Source organism: Lynx canadensis, chromosome E2 (genome assembly GCF_007474595.2).
Source record: "Lynx canadensis isolate LIC74 chromosome E2, mLynCan4.pri.v2, whole genome shotgun sequence".
NCBI classification, from domain to species: domain Eukaryota; kingdom Metazoa; phylum Chordata; class Mammalia; order Carnivora; family Felidae; genus Lynx; species Lynx canadensis.
In genome coordinates, this window is record NC_044317.1 from 33,573,730 (window position 1) to 33,589,113 (window position 15,384).

Genomic DNA, 15,384 nt, shown 5'->3' on the forward strand with positions numbered 1-15,384 from the left:
TGATGCCTCCCCCAAGGCCGATGTCTGGCTACTCATTGCTCAACTTCCAAAATCTGACACCTGCCTGGTACACAGGGGACACTTAAACCCAAGCCCCACAGACTGAGACAAATACAGCCCATGCTGAGCAGGCAGGCACTGGGGGCTGGTCCCAACCCCGGTGTCCCTGTCCCCATCTGCATGAGCTAGGTAAGGTCACCTGCCTCTCAGCCTGAGTTTCTCACCTGAGCAGTGGGGAGCTTGCCAGTTTATTCTGGCCGTGAAATGACCTCATGACTATAAAAACTCCTCCTAAATCCAGAAACTTCACACACTTAAGGGGGCCAAACTTGTGTTACTTCAATGACAGGAAAGCACCCCCCCCCCGCCCCACCCCCCACCGCCATGGTGCCCGTGCTCCTCCATCCAACAAGTGCTCACTGAGCCCCTGCCCACTCCAGGTACCAGGTGACAGGCTAAGGCCATGATAAGCAAGGTCCCTTGGAGAGCGTGTGTTGTTGGGGAAGAGGAGACACATGTAATAAATGAGCCACATGAGGAAGAGAAATGCTAGGATGGGCAAGGAGCAGCCTGGGGCTGAGGAGTCAAGAAGGCAGGAAAGCCTCAGGGACCAAACATCAGAGGCGCTGTGTGACCATGGGCACATTCATTAACCTCTCTGGGCCTGTTTCCTCACTCAGAGAATGGGCTGGTAATGGTACCTAATGCTCAGGGACTTCACAGAGAGGCTAGTACACAGGGTCTGCCATCAGGTGGGGTCACCCCAGTGGCTCCAAACACAAGTTGGGGCGGCGGGGGGGCCCTTCCCTTGCTCCCCTGCCCAGAAAGCAGGGCCAGACAAAGGATGCAGAAGTGCTGGTCCCTGCCCTGGGCACTACCTGGTGCTAAGGCACCCCCTCCCCGGGGGGCCTCAATGGTGGCTCCAGGGAGTCTGGGTGTTTCAAAAGAGGATGCCTCCCCATTAGTCTGGGTCCCCCATTAAAGCAGCGCCTCCAGCTGACTTCAAAGGGCTCCTCCTCCCCGAGCCAGATGGGGCCCGAGGGAGACAGGTATGGGAGGCCGGGAGCAGAGACTGGCAGAGCCAGGAAGACCCTGGCACACACTGGCAGGGGATGTGCAGGAGGGGGGGGCAGCCTGCCTACTGCAAAGATGGGGAGGCTGAGGCTAGGAGGGGGAGACAGGTGGCCCCTCGTCCACATCCCCACCACTTAAGGAGGCCTGAGGAAACCGTGCCTCCAATAGAGCTCTGATCAGGAAAATGCACACCAGCCCCAAAGCTGTGAAGCCCGTTGGGGCTGTTTTCCCATCTGTGCAGGGAGGGGCTGTGCCCCATGCTCCTGGGCCTCTCCCTGCTCAGCCAGCCAATGACACCAGGAGCCATCCACCCAAGTCAGCTGGTCCCAGAAGCAGTGAGACTGAGCCACTAACCAGGGGCAGGAAAGGTCCCTGCAGGGGACGGCAAGGGCCGAATCCTAGAAGACAAAGCGGTCCCCACCAGCATATTCTGGGTCCTAAGAGGTGGTTGGTGGCACTGCCTACTACATGCATCCCCTGGGGGCCTCCTCTTCCCTAGAAGCCAGGCCTGCTGTGCTGCAACCCCAGGAGGACACAAACTCCTCCCTGGGCCATGAGTACTTCCGTCCAGGAAGAAGCGGGAGGAGGTAAGCCTGGGGGGCCAGGTACATGTCTGAGAACTGGGGTACCCGCGGCAAAGACCTCAATTTGTTTCTTTTCCTTTGGGCACAGTCACGGGTAAATGCTTCCAGTGGTTGCTGTAGGGAGGGGTACACACAGGGGAATAACAGGGAGAACGGACAGAGGAGGGTGCCCCCGGTGTCCCCTGACCCCGGCACCGACAGGGGGGATTTTCACAGAGCTCGGGCAGAGGGAAAGCTGCCAGACGACTGACTCCAGAGCAGACCACTCGAGCCTCCTCAGCCCCCGAGCTTGAAGACCCCGAGGAGGGGGCCTCCACATGGGTGACACGGGCCAGGATGGGGTATGAGGTAGGGAAGCCCTGAGCAGAGGGGCTGCGTGGACAAAGGGCAAGAGAGAGGCAAGCAGCGTGCTGACCCCGGAGTACACGAGAGGCCACAAGAGGTGGGACTGGACCAGCATGGTGGGCTGGGACCGGAGGACCCCAGAAGCCAGGAGAAGGGGTTCAGATGTGACACCAGACGGGAGAAACTGGCCAAGTGTGTGCATCGGAGGAACCCAGGAACCCCACAAACCCCTTCTCCAGGGCTCAGGGTCGGCCATCCTACCCCATCTGGACTGTCGGTTTCCCCTCCCATACAGCACTTGGCTGGTGCTCAGGCAATGCCCATGGCACAGACCTGTCTGTTAACGTGATCAGCAGATGGTGGGAGAAAGGATGACCCAGTATCATGGGGAGAAGGGTCACCAAAGAGGAACTGAGCCCACCTCCGACCCAAGTCTCGCCCTACCTCACCCCAGCACCTAGAGGGCTTCCAGGGAACATCAGGGAGTGGAAGGTGCTTCAGCCCAGGTCTGCACCCAGGATCTGGCAACACCCCAGGCATGATGTGGCCGGCTGTGAACTCCGTGGGCAGCGGCAGGTCGAGCCAGATGCCGACGGTTGCTGGGTGGGCGCCCTGCCACCCTCCCTGGGGGGTGGGGGCTGGAAGAGCCCTGTGGGTGAGTGGAGACTGCAAGCCAGGGCAGGGGCAGAGCTGGAGGGCCACCGGGCGGGGGAGCAGGCTGGCAGCACTCAACACACACAGGCCGCCAGGGAAACCCCAGACATGGGTGTGCTGGTCTCAGACGGCTGGGCAGAGTTTTTCATGCATATTCCAGTCCCCCAGCAACCTGCCTGGGCACTGCCACCTCATAGAGGAGGGGACTGAGGAACTGTGAGACAGCAGTTAGCCCAAGGGCTGCAGGCTACCAGGGAGGCCTCTCCCACCTGAAACAGGACAGGCGGAGGAGAGCCCCCAACACAGCTACATGACAGCGATCACACCTCCCCCGGAGCCGGGGCTCTCCTGCACCAGGTGCAACATGTCCCCCCTTGTTTAAGCCTATAACCGCCTGAGCGGGAACCATGAGAGACACAACTTACAGATGCAGGAAACTGGCTCAAATAACCTGGCTCACCTCACATGCTGCTGGAAACAGGCAGAGTGGGGCCCGGAGGCAGGGGGCTGGACCCAAGGACCTCCAGAAGACCCCTGGCTTCTCTGGCTGTTCAGATGTGATGGTCTCATTCACTGAGCCAAACTAACTCCCAGCTCGTAGCTACGCAGGTCTCTTCAAGCACACGAAATGCCTAACAGGCCCACCACCCACGCTTCCCTCCCATCCCTGAGACCCGACCCCACGCAAGGCTGGAATCAGCCACTCCCACTCGAGCGTCCAGCGCGACCCGCTCTGCCTGCTCCCTCAGCAGCCCCAGAACGGTCCCAACTGGGTGAAGCACTGCCCTCTGCCCAGGCCCTGGAAGATGGAAAGTTGCCACCAGCTGAGTGTCAATGCGCCCCACACCCCCTTCCTCCAGGACAGGAGAAAGGTCAAGGACACTGAGGGATGGGCCACCCATCACCTCTTGATGAACTCCAGTATGGGAGGATGGCAAGTCATGGAAAATCCAAAGGGTCAGATCATCTACCGCCAGCTGAAGCAGGACCCCAGCACATGACCCAGGAGGCACGGCCCAGCTGCGGGGGAGCCCTGACCCAGCCCCCGCCACCTTGCAGTGGGTGCAGACAAGGGTCAGGCCAGGCCTGCAGGGTGGGGGACCCAACTTAGAGGAACCTGATTCCTCCTTCCCCACGGTGAGGATCACGTCCTACTAACTCTTCAAAGCCACCCAGAGCCCCTGCTCAGCTTTGCCCCACGCAGCCTCTCCAAAGAAGGGGCACTGTGCCCTGACCCCCTACAGGCCTCAGACATGGCGGCTCTCCGTGACAGGCAGTGTATACACCTGGACAGCCCTGGGGACTGACTCGCTGTGTGACCCGGGACAAGAAAGTGCCCCTCTGGGCCTCTGTCTTCTCCTCTGCAAACTGGGGGGCAAAAGGCACCTACCACAGGGTAGAGGTGAGGGGAGCAGGAAATGGGTTAAACCAAGAGTTATAAACTGTAAAGGGGGTGCATGTCCTCACAACCACATCAAATCTGACCGGTATCTCCTCCTGAAAAGCACCTTTGGCTTATTTAGAAGCCCTGCTCCTGCCCCTTCCTTCCCACTGCTCACTGCCTAGACCCTCCCTGTATCAGCCCCCATTGCTGTAGGACCCACAGGAAGACCTCCTCTCTTGAGACCCACTCCTGGCAAAGGGGCCCTTCGAGGCCACCCCTCCCCTCCCAGCCCCCAGAAAACGGCTGCCAGTAAACGGCCACTTCTTTTCACTAAAACATTACAGGAGGCTCTTCCCCCACACAGTTCACACCTTCCCTTCTGAGGGCCCAGAATCCGGAACAATCTGACAGCCTCCCCTCCTCTGCACCCACACCTCACATCAGAAGCCACAGGAAAGCCCCAGAAGGCCCCTAACCTGGAGGTGGGGAGACCCACAGCTTGGTTAGGAACAGACCCTCCCAGAAGAAACCCTCCCAGACTTTCGATTCCGCGGACACATGCACATCCGGCCGAGCCGGTCACTTCACACTTCCTCTTAAGTCTGCTCACTTCTCGTTTCCGTATCTTCTTTAGCTTTGTCCCAGGCAAAGGGACATCATGAAGTCACAGATCCAAGGTCCTATTTATAGGATTTTTTTTTTCCTTTTCCTAAAACACATTAAAATAGATACCTAACAAATTTTAAGCATGTTCATCCACATACGGCCTAAAACCACCATAGGGCCCCCGTCTGAGAAAAGCTGGTCTAGTCACTCTCTAGGCGGCCACCCTCAGGCCGTCCACCCGCATGTCTGTGGCAGACAGCCCACGGCCACACAGACATCGGAGCAGAGCCCGCCCGGACTCCGGCCAGGCCTCGGGGCCAGGGGCCCCGTGCATGGAGGCCCAGCCCAGCCCTCTGCTTTCCTCACCCCTCCGCTCCCCTCCCCCAAGCGCTGGCCAGAGAGGAAGCGCCCAGTGCCAGCTGCCCTGAACCCCAGGTAGTGACACAGAAGCGAAGCACCTGATCTGCCCTGTGTACATGTGTTTGGAAGAGCACATAGAATGATCCAGAGGGACCTAGTCCCAGTGGTGCACACTGGTCCCCGGGGGCCTTAGACTGGGAGGGGCTGGAGGCAAAGGGAGACCCTTCCACTTCCCGGGGCGTCTTGCTTCTCTGTCTCTGGGGCATGTAGCACTTTCAGAGTTTGTCTGGGGGCTATTCATTTTTACTTCACAAAAGAAGTTCGATTGCCCTTCCCCCGACGATCCTTCCGTCACTGAGAACAGAGAAGCGGGCTTGTAAGTGTGAAATTACAACCCTGAAAGGCAGAGCGGGCATCTGCAAGTCCACGGTTCCCAGACGTCCAGGCCCCCCCCCCCCCCCACCCCGCCCCGCGGTCATGACGGCACCTCCTCGTCAAGCTGGGCAAAGCCCACGACCAGCGGTCTCTGGTCCTGTGTCCGGGAGCCGCCCCACCTCCCGCGGCCCAGACCCTGTCCGGCCCCCGCCCAGCCCGGGCCGCTGGGACAGATGGCGCCCCGTCCCCACAGCCCGCTTTACCTGGCTCTCCTCCGGGGCCCCCGGACGGCCAGGCCAGGGTCTGAGGAGCCGGCGTGGAGTGGGCCGTCCCTCACCCGCCCCTTCTCGGCCCGCGTCCAGGCTCACACATGCGAGGCCGCCTTCGCCCGGCTACCTAACGAGAGCAAGTCGCATCTGGGACCCACAACTTCCTGCTCCGCAGCAGCCGCCTCACAAAAGCTACAGCCGAACCCTCAGCTCAGCGCCTCCGGGGCTGGGGGGGGGGGGGGCCGCTCCCAGCTGCAGCGGGGCCCTCAACACAAGTGGGGGGAGGCATCGGGCCAGGCTCCTGGCTCCAATGACTTCATGGAAATTGGAAGCTTTAAGCTGGAACAATTTTCAACAAGTGAAAATAAAACGAGCACCAAGCCTCCGTTAGAAGGCCCGAGATGACGGCTGGAGGCCAGGAGCAAATGCATCCTTGATGAGCATTAAAAGTGAGAGAGCAGCCTGGCACAGAGCCTCATGCTGGTTCTGCCACTCACAGACAGGCCATGAGCCTCAGTTTCCCCACCCACCTAGTGAGGGGGCTTCATCCGTCTCTGAGAGGCCAAAGGTCTCCAGCCTCATCTGCTGCCTTTCCATCTCCCAGCTGCCCCCATGCCTGGAGCCCCTATTCCAAGCAGCTCGAGCCCCCAAAGAATCCCAACAGCCCTGGGCCCCAGGATGCCAGGAATCAAGCCCCTTCTGCTTTGCCAGCCCTCAGTTTCCCCCACTGGGATCATGTGGTGCTCAGCTGTGAGGCGGCAGTTATGAAGGGCTGGGAAGCAGGGAGCGGAAGCCTCCCAAGACAGAGGAAGAAGGCACTGCTGGTCCTCAGTCACCCGCTGAGCATGTGACCTGGGGGCCTGGGATCACTTTCTACCTTTTATCCTGACAGCAGAACCTACTGTTTGGTAACAAAGTGGAGAACAGAGCCCGATTTTCCCAGCTCACACTCCCACCCTCCCCAGACCCCCCTTTCAGCTCCCTCCTCAGAGGAGGCAGTGGTCAGACCCTTCCCTTCCAACCTGCTACATCCCCAACCCTGGCCACTGGGCACCTGACACCCCAGCCCTCAGACAGACTTCAAGGTCCTGGCAGACAGGATCTGTGCACACAGGCTAATGTGCTTTACGACCAGCATTTAGACACTGACTGTGTGCTGGCATTGGGGACGGCCTCACACACCTGCCCATCAGCTCCATGAGGAAGGTCCTGCTATTATGCCCCTTCTACAGAGCAGGAAACTGAGGCTCAGAGATGCCACTCACTTGCCCAAGCACACACAGCTAACAAAAGGCACAGCCAGGATTCAAACTCAGGTCTATCTGACTCTGTGGTCAAACACTCACCCGTGACCATCCTGGGGCCAAAGAAAGGCTTCCCTGAGGACAGGCTACTCCAAGCCCCACTACCCCCTCCTCAGTGGGTACCCTCACCAGAGACCTCTACGCCCTGGTACTCAGCGCTCCTAAACTTGCCGAACAAACTCCCCCAAAGGGGGGGCAAGCTCAGGCTTTCTCAGCATCAGCCCAGGAACTGGTTTCTGTTCACTCCAGGTGCCAGGGCGCAGGCATGGCCCCGACCCTCTTCTGTTCCTCTCAGGAACACCTGCCCTCCTCCCCATGGGCAGGACCCCTCTCTGGTGCTGCGGACACAAATGTGACTTGGACACAGCCCCCATCAGCCAAACCCCCAGGCTGAGACATGCCCACAACGGCTTGCCCAAAGGTCTGGGACAACCACCCATAAAGACAAGATACATGGTCCAGAGCTCAGGGCGGAGAGACCTCAGCCACCTGGGAGCCACAGGCTGTAGAAAGTGGCAAGGCCATGAAACAGTGGGCAAGAGGGCGTAACACCGTAGCAAAAACAAGGCAGACAGGGCTGTCAGGCGGCCAAAGGACAAATAACGCAGAGCCCGGAGCCAACAGCTTGGCCTCGTTTGACACCAGATGACAAGCCCCTCCCTCGGGAAGAAACCCCATAGCACCCATCGCATTTTGGACTCCAGGCAGGCTTCTGGGAGGGGGTGTGAGCAGGGAAATACTTTTTCCTTCCCCTAAAGTCAGGGGGCTCACCATACCCGGAAAGGGGTCTGAGCAACCAGGCTGGCGATTTACCAAGCCAGCCTCTTGTCCCACGGATGCGGGATGAAGAGGCTTCAGAGCAACAGAGTCAGAGACCCCCTGAGCAACGTTGGCAGCCCAGGAACCCACCTGTAAAGTCACCCAACTCCTCAGAAGGCTGGGAGGCTTATGTGAGAAATGCGTATAAGGCACATAGTAAGCGCTAAGTTAAAGTCAGAAGCGGAGGGAGGCCAGAGGGTGTTCTCTCAGTTCCAAACCCCAGATCCCACTCCACTGCATGCCTGCCCTGGTCAGAGGCCTTCCGTGGCTTCTCTGTGCCTCCTGAGTCAAGTCCTGGCTCCTCCTCCCGACCCCCTACAACTCATCTTTCCATCCTCCCTGATTAGGAGTTAGAAGGCCCTAGCTCCATCCTGTAACTTGTAACCAGTTGCATGACTTCAGCCAGCCCCATCTCCCCTGGAAACCCAGTTTCCTGCCTGTTGAGTGAAGGAGTGAGCAGAGCGTGTCCCTATGTTCCCAGCCTGGGAAAGAAAAGGATCCCAGCACATCCCCGAGCCCACATTCCACACCTCGTTCTTTCATGTCCTGACTCAGACCACCAGGGCACAGCCAAAATGAAATGGTCAAAAATGCCACCCATTGGGGCGCCTGGGTGGCTCAGTTGGTTGACCGTCCGACTTCGGCTCAGGTCATGATCTCACGGCTTGTGAGTTCGAGCCCCACGTCGGGCTTAGAGCCCGACCTCCAGCTTAGAGCCTGGAGCCTCTTCAGATTCTGTGTCTTTCTCTCTCTCTGTGCCCCTCCCCTGCTCACACTCTCTCTCTGTCTCTCAAAACTAAATAAACATTAAAAAAATAAAAATGCCACCATCTTGCCAAGACAAGTACAAAGGTCACCTCTTCCAGGAAGCCTTCGCCAGTGTCCCATCATTACCGCCTTTGGGCCACACAGTGCCACGGGCCTCTCCAGAGACGGTTTACAGTGCTACCCTCCTTCTGCAGCATCCACTTCCACTCTGGTAACAGCTCCTTGTTCCTGTGGGGAACCAGCCCTCCAGGGGTGGGCCCAGGACCACTGTCCAGTGAGGAATGGGCATGGAACTTGATCAAAGTGGCCCAATGAGATTCAGTTCTGGGACTTTCGTTGGAACTATGTGGGAACAAGATGCTTGCCATCTCTGCCACTCTGGTAGTCCGCCTCCAAACGAGGCCGACTCAGTGTTCATGCCCCTCCCGTACTACCTTCAGAAGCAACAAAATAGTGTAGAAATCACAACGCGTGACTTCTGAGGTCACGAAAGACACAGTGGCTTCCACCCTGGCCCCCTCTTGGCTCACTGGCTCTGGGGCAAGCCAGACACCATGTTGTGAGGATGCTCAAGCAGCTCTGCGGCAGGGAACTGAGGCCCCTCCCTCCAGCCAGCCCCACACCGCCAGCCCTGTGGCTGAGCCACCTTGGAAGCAGAGCCTCCAGCTCCGGTCACAGGTAGAATGACTCCCTGTGGCCACAGCGGCCCTGCCTGCTCAGGAGCGACCAAGTATCACCTCTTCTCTCCCATGAGACGCACCTCTCCCCAGCACCAGGCACTCCAGAGGCCCTCAGGGACATTTCTGCCTAATTGATCCACACTCAGATTCTCCCAACAAGAGCATAGAGCAGAAACCCAGCACCCCCTCTGTGGCACCAGCAGCACGTATGTCCCCTTTTGCCCACCTGCCTGGGAAGACAGAGCAGGCTGGCTTAGCACTGGGAAGGCCCGTCTACTGGCCCCAGCTCTTCCAGGCTCTTGGGCAGGAGGGCTGTGGTGTGATACCCATGGAGGGTGCCTCGCTGAAGCAGACACAGCCCTGTGGCCCCATTACTCACCCTACTCCCAGAATCATCTTTCACACTCGGCGGGGCCGGGGGGGGGGGTGCATTCCAAAGCATCGACTCACCTCCAGCCCCTCTGCCTTCATCTCTTCCTGGCTGTGGCCTCAGGGATGTGCTGGGATCCTTTTCTTTCCCAGGCTGGGAACATAGGGACACGCTCTGCTCACTCCTTCACTCAACAGGCAGGAAACTGGGTTTCCAGGGGAGATGGGGCTGGCTGAAGTCATGCAACTGGTTACAAGTTACAGGATGTAACCAGTGGTCCTGAGGGGCGACTTGGGGTGAGCCTCAAAGCCACTCCAAATGAACACATGTGCTAAGTAAACAGCACCTTAGCTATTAAACTCAGCTTCCCTCAACCACTGTCCTTCCTTGTGCAGAAATTTGCCGCCTGTCACAGGGCCAATGCCAGGACAAGGAGAGATGAACAACACTACATCATGTTGGTGGCACGGCCTACCAGAGCCCAGGGGGCTGGCTCCCACGACCCCGACGGCCCCAGCCCCTGCCAGACCCGGGCGATGGGGCTTTGGAGAAGGAAAGGGGCAGCCAGGGTCACAGTGCGTTGAGCAACAGCAGAGAATCCTCAAAGAACAGATGTGAAAGCTACCGCCCTGCCAACCAAAAGTCCTGATTTCCTTTGAAAAACTTGGCAGCTGGGCCTCGCCAGCAGCCGCCTGTCCTCCCCCACGCCCGGCTTTGCTGTGAACTGCTAAGGGGCAGGGAGGAAGGCCATGCTCCCCGCTACAGTCCCTGGGAAGGAGGTGACCACCATGATGCCACAGCGGGAAAACGCCAGCCCACGGACCTGCACGTCGGGTGCCATCTCTCATTTAACAACACCACAGACGTGCATATAGTTGTTTGCACACAAGAAAATCTAGAAGGATGTACGTAAATCTTGGGCGTTATCACCAAGTGACAGAACTTAGCAGTTTTATTTTCAGATCTGTCTTATTTATGACTTTTTTCCAATTTTCTCTAAAGAAAAGAAACTACCCATGTTATTAAAAGGTACCAGGTAAAACTACTATGAAGAAAAAAAACAGGAATAAAAAAATATATAACAACATCCCGAGCTGGAAGTACGACCCCAACGCCAAACTCAGCCCCACTTGTAACCAGGTGGAAAACGGAAAGGTTTATAATTTAAAATGCTACTACCTTAAAGCCACGGGACGTCATTGGCTGCCAGCATTACAAAGGAGATGCAAACCTCCCAGCAGAAGTCTGCAACCCTGCCTCTGTCTCCAGCGTACTCTTGTACAAACCGAAACTGAATTAGATCAAGCCTCCAGATCCAACTACACATTTCCAGGAGGTTCACAGGAAGAAGGAACGTGTTACACATGATAGAAGCTCTACTATAGGAAAAGGGACCCAGCTTCTGCTTCAATAAATAGATAGATAGATAGATAGATAGATAATAAAAAATAAAAAATAAAAAAAATCAACATGGCACCTAGGAGAGAATGAATGAGTATCAATCCTACAGAGGAAAGAAGACTTGAGAACAATACCATGCAATCGCATTATATAGACTTTATTTGGACTCAAATTTTTATTTTTTTTATTTTTATTTATTTATTTTTTGGACTCAAATCTTTAAAAACTAAAATACAGGGGCACCTGGGTGGCTCGGTCGGTTAAGCATCTGACTTCAGCTCAGGTCATGATCTCACAGTTCGGGGGTTCGAGCCCCACATCAGGCTCCATGCTGAACACTCGGAGCCTGGAGCCTGCTTCGGATTCTGTATCTCCCTCTCTCTCTGCCCCTCCCCTGCTCATGCTCTCTCTCCTCTCTCTCTCTCAAAAATGAATAAACATTAGGAAATTAAAAAAATATATATGTATATTTGATGTGTATAGAGCAATTGGAAATTTGAACTTTGAATGGATACTTACAATCTTAAGAGACTATTGCTAGGTTTTAGGGGTGGTAATAATACTGGGAGGGGGGCTAGTCCTTATCTTGTAGTAACATATATGACAACTTTAAATTTTCTTTGGTGTTTGTTTATTTATTAATTTGGGGAGAGAGAGAACATGAGCAGGGGAGCAGCAGAGAGAGAGGGAGAGAAAGACAGAATCCCAAGCAGGCTCCACAAGGTCAGCACAGAGCCCAAAGTGGGGATCTCACCAACCGTGAGATCATAACCTGAGCCAAAATCAAGAGTCACATATTCAACCGACTGAGCCACCCAGGCGCCCCTACATACACTACAATTTGTACAGAGTAAGTGATAGGTCTGGAGGGGACAGCAAGTGGGAGCAGGGATGACTCCAGGCTGGCCAAGAGCTGGAAAGGGTGGCAGCTAGCGGATGGGTATACGGGGGTGGTCACGCTATTCTGTCTTCCCCTGTAGACATGTAATTTTTCCACAGTGAAATGCTGAAACAGCTCTGGCACGTGTCGTCTCATTTGAGTGTCAGCAGTGAAGGGGTCCACTCACGAGCGGCGGGGGGGGCGTCGTCTCAGAACTAGAACCTAGTGACAAAACCAGACTCACGCCTGCTCCCTGCTGGAAGGGGGATGGGACTGGGCGGAGACAGCTCCCCACCCCGCAAACCACCAAACCAGGGTGAGCTTCCAACCTGAACCCCAGACCGCTCTGCAGGAAGCAGGGGCGGCTGCAGGGTCCCAGGCTCCAACAGTCACCACCAGCACCGGGCACAGGCACACGGCCTCCTTGGCCTCCGCCTCCGCTCACCTCCCCCACGGGAGCTTAAAGGCTTCCAGTACCAGCCAGCGACAATTAACCCCTCTCCCTGCAAAGCCCCTCCCCGTCTCATCCTCTGACCACAAAGCAGTTTCCAGGGAGCGGAGCGCCCTCCACGCCCCCAGACGCCGCCTTCCGCAAACCTGCGTCCTGTCTGCAAAGCCGCCCCAGCCTCATTTTACCTTCCGGGAGAGAATCCCCACACCTCGCTGCCGGCTCTTCAGGGGACCGCTCCTACTGCAAAGCTATCAGGCACAACCTAGATGTCCAGCCACAGGGCACAGAGAAAATCCACCAGGGCGGCTCGTGTAGCAGATGCTGGGCCGGCCTGAGGGGTCTGAGAAGCCCAGCGACCGCACTCACAAAGCGTGGGGGCGCGTTGGACACACCGAACTTTCCTTAGAGGACAGTGAAGAAACTTGTCATGAGCAGTTTGTTTTCGTGTCCTTTGTTTTAAAAAAAAAGAAAAAGTCCTCTGGAAGGACATACGCTGGTACGTTAATGGGTTACTTCAAAGAGTACAGATTCTAGTTTTTGTCCTCACTTTATTGCTTAAGTTTTCTGATCTTTCAATAATAAATGTGAATTATTTCTGTAATTAACATAAAAAATTAAAGCCACTTAAGATGCCAGCTGATTTTGTCCTCCTCCTGGGAACACAGCACAGAGCCTTGGGCCGAGGAGGGAGAGGCTGAATGGCTATGGGCCATCTGAAGGTCACATTGCTTTGCTAAGCCTCAGTTTCCCCATCTGTTGGGGGAGACTCACCAAGTGAGCTCCTCCCACCATCCCCATGGGGCCTGCTCCCTCCTCTGTGAGATGGGGACTCTAAGGCATACATACCTACAAGGTCATGTGGACAATGCCTGCCCAGCCTTGCCCTCCTGCAGTCCCTGTGGACAGGCTTGCCCATTTCTGACCTTCGTGTATGCCTTCTCCTCCTGGGCACCTACTGACCCTGCACCCAGGCTGGTGGGGAACCAGGGGCTTCGGAGGCTGGACACTGGGGTGAACAGTCTGAAGACTGTGAACAGCCACATATGCAGAAATCCACCCTGCTCAAGGCTGACATGCTGGCCCCTTGAATCCTTCTGATCACCCTCCAGAAAGGTGGTAAAACCCCATTTTATGGAGGAAGAACTAGGGGTCCAGGGGGGATAAATGACAACCCACCTACACACACCAAGCCGAGATGAAGACTGCAGGCTGGGAACCCTTCAGTGAGTTCCTCCAGCACTCAAGTCACGGGGCAGGGGGAGAGGGGTGGTGGGGTGGGGGTGTCAGCCAACCATTCCATGCATCCCTTTGGAAAAGCCAGACACACTGCTTAGGGCTGCAGGTAGGATTGAGGGAGGACCGAGCTATGACAGGGCATAGCAGGCTGAAGCCACAAAGCCTCAGGCTCCTCTCCCTCCTCCCTGGCAACCCCCAGCGCCCCCCCCCCCCCCCCCACACACACACATACACACAGTGGTTACTTGAGTATGGGCCCTGTAGCACCCACTGGATAGAGAAGGGTGTGGGAGGATGCTCTGGCCACTATGCTGGAGGGGACCCCAGCCTTGGGCACGACAGGACGGCAAACTCAGAACCCCAGAGGCCAGACAGGATATCACAAGTGAGACTGGCTGGCCTCGTGGGAATGTAGGCAGTGCTACAGGCCCTGTGAATTGGCAAACGAGACTAGAAATCTGGGTTTTTGTGTAGAATCCCATAATTATGGATTCTGGCAACGAATCCAAACTAATTTGTACACAGTTCCCCTATCAGCGCTCTGGACTCACTGCTGTGTGACCCGGAGCAAACCACTTAACCTTCCTGGACTTCAACTGTGTCATCTATAGAGTGGAAAAATCACACAGGTTACTGTGACAATAAGATACACTTTGCCCATACTAATGACAATAAAAGGCAACAGTGACAATAACAGCTAATGTGTCCTGAGTGCCAGGCACCATTCTAAGTAACATGAATCAATCTCATTTCACTCTGACCATTAGATAAGCATTTTTTTTTTAAATTTTTAACGTTTATTTATTTTTGAGACAGAGAGAGACAGAGCATGAACAGGGGAGGAGCAGAGAGAGAGGGAGACACACAGAATCCGAAACAGGCTCCAGGCTCTGAGCTGTCAGCACAGAGCCCGACGCGGGGCTCGAACTCACGGACCGCGAGATCGTGACCTGAGCCGAAGTCGGACGCTTAACCGACCGAGCCACCCAGGCGCCCCGATAGGCATTTGTTTTTAACTCTGTATTTTGAAATAAGTACTACTTTCAGAAAAGTTATAAGAAAGGCACAAGGAGTTCCCCTACACTTTTTTTTTTTTTTTTGCAGTTTTGCCTATTTCTGTCATTTTGTCTCACTTTATTATCTGTCTGTATAGGTGTTTCTCATCAATATTTGAACTGTGTCCCTCTACCCCTAAATACTTCAGTGCATATTTCCTAACAACAAGGACCCATATAGATAGTTACCAGGATATTTAACATTGATACAATGCTTTTTATCTATAGTTCATATTCAGTTTCATCAACTGTCCCAATAATGTCCTTTACACGATTTTTTTTTTTTTTTTTTCCAGCTTGGGTTTCACATACTGTGTTTGGTTGTCCTGTCTCTTTGGTCAACTTTAATCTGGAACCGCTCCTTGGCCTTCAAGATAATTGCTCTTAGTGTCCCCATTTCATAGATGAGAAACCAGCTCAGAGAAGTTGAAGCACTTGCCCAAAGTCACACAGCCAGGAAATGTGGAGCTGAGACTCAAGCCCCAGAGGTCCCCTCCAGAGGTTGCCTTCTTGTCTGACAGGCACAGGCCTTGCAAATAATAGCCTTTGTTGTTAATAGCTGAAAACAGTGGCTCCCTCTGCAAACAGCCACCTCACTCAGCAGGTGGTCATTAACTGAAGGAGTGGCCTCCTGCTGCCAGCTCTGCGCACCTGGCAATGGCCCTGGCCCAATTCTCACCACCGCACCCTGTGGTGCTCCATTTAGCCCCCTCTATAATAAGCTGGAAGACAGAGAGGGCAGTGGAAGGCTGAGGGTGGAAGGGAACCA

At 55.6% G+C, this 15,384-nt stretch overlaps 1 protein-coding gene across 5 annotated transcripts in view; it reads right to left on the reverse strand.

Moving 5' to 3' along the window:
* The window catches only part of ADCY7 (adenylate cyclase 7), a 57,895-nt gene that overhangs the window by 39,186 nt on the left and 3,325 nt on the right, over window positions 1–15,384 (reverse strand). For 3 of the 5 annotated variants that reach the window (XM_030298824.1, XM_030298819.1, XM_030298820.1), the window contains exon 1: window positions 5,646–5,810. The exons of 1 other annotated variant lie outside the window; for it this stretch is intronic. The gene's annotated coding sequence lies outside the window, so the exon portion shown is untranslated. Of the gene's footprint in view, window positions 1–3,108; window positions 3,121–5,645; window positions 5,811–15,384 lie in introns of those variants that run through there. One more of the 5 variants, XM_030298821.1, reaches the window with a different exon arrangement.